The sequence below is a fragment of the Lygodium microphyllum genome, unplaced genomic scaffold, assembly GCF_053477565.2.
Source record: "Lygodium microphyllum isolate KBCC unplaced genomic scaffold, Lygodium_microphyllum_v1.1.10 scaffold_454, whole genome shotgun sequence".
In the NCBI taxonomy this organism is placed as follows: Eukaryota; Viridiplantae; Streptophyta; class Polypodiopsida; order Schizaeales; family Lygodiaceae; genus Lygodium; species Lygodium microphyllum.
Window position 1 is genome coordinate 40030 of NW_028229909.1, and position 3201 is coordinate 43230.

The window sequence follows — 3201 nt, forward strand, 5'->3', positions numbered from 1 at the left end:
CAATGGAAAATTATCAAAGGTGTGCATACCATGCAATGTGATTTGTTTTCCATGAGAATGAATCTTCATTGAATACGTAGAATAATCGATATCGGGATTATACTAATGATGCCAAGGCATGCTTCGAATAATGTCACTAGATTGCAAAGGCACAACTAGGAAATTTCTACATTCAACATAATCACCAATTTTAATTTTTAAGTCATGCACTTCTCGTGTTCCATTGTATCTTGTGCCTAAGAATGCAGCCTTGATGCGATAATGAGTAGAAACAGTATGTAATTTCAATTCCTTGATCAATTTTGCAAAATTGATATGTAGTGTGTACTCCCATCATCATGTAAAACAGTCTTTTCTTTACCATGCACAAAATATTTCATTGTTAATAAAGAATGGGGATTTGGTATACTCGGTAAAGTATCTGAAGTAGTGTTGTTATCGTCATCATCTTCCATGAAATCTGGCATTTCTTCATGGTCTTCATCTTCAATTGCTCTCAAATAGGTGATGTGAACAATTGGCTTTTTGGATTGACAATTTGCTGCTAGATGTCTAGGTTGGTGGCATTTGTAATAGACTATGGATTTGGCTTCAGACACATTATTAGTAATAGCGGGAAGTTTAGGAATATTGGGATTTGGCTGAAGAGATGGCTTACGATTAGGATTTGTGTTTGATGGTAAAGCAGGGGGTCATGTCCAAGATTTACGGAATGAAGATGGAAGGAAACGGTTTTGATTGAATCTTCCTAAATTAGAATTGAGTTGTTTTGAACCAAAGTTACCATTGTTTGAAAATTGTTGTGCTCGCTTCTCTCGTCCTCAAATCTTATCTTCAGCATCATGAGTCAATGAAATTGCATCTTCGAGAGTCGTTGGCTTAAACATGTTCACTTTCGCATAGAAGAGACCAAATAACCGAGACATAAAGTTGCGCTTATGAGTTGTCTCAAGTACATCTTCGAGCATTCGTCGTTGCAATAAAGCATTCCAAAAACGCTCGGTATATTTGAAAATAGGCTCACGATCTCTTTGTTGCAGAAGATTCCATTGTTTGATTGCTTTTTCGTGGAATTGGAGTGGAAGAAAATTCTGTAAAAATTTCTTTTGGAAAGTCTCCCAAGTAGTAGGGCAATCAATGCTTTTGCGGACAATAGTCCACAATAGGGATGCTCTATCCACTAAATGATTAGTGACATACTTAATTTTGTCTTTTTCAACATACTATTCTTCATGGAAATAATTATCAAACTGTCTGATAAAAGCAAGTACAGTCTTTCCATCTCGTGACCCATTGAAAGTACGAAATTTGAAATTTCTTTTACTTATCTTTGTATCTTTCCAAATAGATTGCGCTTCAAGTGTCGCATCGATCGTATGTCGTATAATATCTTCAATTTGCGGTCCATCTTGATTGACAGTAGATCGTTGCAAACTGGCCAATTGATCTTGCAAAGTTTGACGTGCTTTTCGTTCCTCTTGAAGATGCATCATAATTAGGTCTAGTTTTTGCTCCATTGTTGGTTCCGGTAAATCACCTTCGGCCATAAAATCTTGCATATTTTGATCGATCATCCTACAAAATTTCAAACAACCTTACACACTCGAAATCCTATTAGCGAGATGAGCATAGCTCAAATTCAAAATTAAAAGGCTTTCTTTAATTTAAAAAAAAGTGAAACTTGATGATCTTTCTTCTTCATGGCTATGGAAATTGATGTCGACTGACGAAGGAAATTCGGTATGGCAGCCTCTATACTATGCCAAACTCCCTTCTGCCACAAAATAAATGAGGTAAGGGCACCATCTAGTCATGGAAGAGTGGACTAGGACGCTATGCAAGAGGGAGAGGAGCTTGTGAGGGAGAAGAGAGGAAAACTAAGAGAGAGAGAGAGAGAGAGAGAGAGAGAGAGAGAGAGAAATACAAAAAATAGATGAAGCAATAAAACTTAAGAGGGCACAAGAGATGGAGAACCCTCAAGACATACCCAATATACACAATATGGACACCAATAGCATGGTCTTATTACACTGTAGAGCATGCATAAGCTATAGTAAGGGAATGAACTGCATAAGCTCACGAGAGAGAATAGGGAAGGCTCAATAGGGCTAAAGAATGCCTCTTGGCTCTCTCTTGTAAATTACAAAAGAGAATACCTCTTTATGTAGGCCTTAAGGGTGTTTAGGGAGGAGGTTAAGATAGAATAGGAATTTACATCACCAAAGCTGCATTAAGGCAGTTACACCAATGTGGAAGCTCCATCTAAATGTTTTGTTGACCAATTTTGTACTTAATCAAGTCCCACCATAGGTGAGTTGTATCCATTCTCCCCCCCATACCTTGAGTCGAAGAGCTCTCTTATAAAAAAATATAGAGAATCTTCATAAAATAAGTTCACATCTAGCAATAATGGAGAGAGAATAGTGAGAATTTATACATTACTACTACAATTAAGGATGATTTGAGAATGATTTAAGAGGGGAATTCTAATAGTTTATTAGCTTGAGAGAGAGGGGAAAGGGTTGGGAGTCTAACGAATGATGTTTTATGGAAGTGTCAAGTGTGGAAAAGAAAGTGTGGGTATGTATAAAATTGGGAGGTGGTCTCCACCACAGTTGGAAAAAGTTGGCGTCCACCATTTTGGCTATATCTCTCAACTCTTAGCTCCAAAAAATTATAAAAAAATACCAGCCCATACTTTAGCTGACGTACTACAACTTTCATGCTGAAAAGTGTTTTTGGATCAGAGTGGAAGTATTTTTAAAAAATCTTACAAAATCATGTGCCTGAGTTTTCTTCCACTAATGCTTCCAAGAAGGGTCCCATTTGTTTGAATTATCATAAGGCTCCAAAGCCATGACATTATGAGCCTCACATGCCCTTTGGATGGCTCCAAATACATTTCATGTCTTCTATTTTCACATTACACATGTTTCCTTCACCTTCCTCCATTGATCTTTACTCTTCACCCCCCTTGGTAAATCGGTCCATGAAATATTTCCATCCAATGATTTCTTGGATTTCCCAAGAGGTTGTTTCCACCCTCTTCTTTATTTCAAACCTCCAAATGTATAGAAAATCAAAAAAGTGTTAGACAAATATTTTTTTGTGATTTTCTCGGATCATATAGCCCCACCCCTAACCTGCTAGAGGTATTTATGCCTTTAGACACTCTTTGGTATCTTGAGTTGACCCCACCCT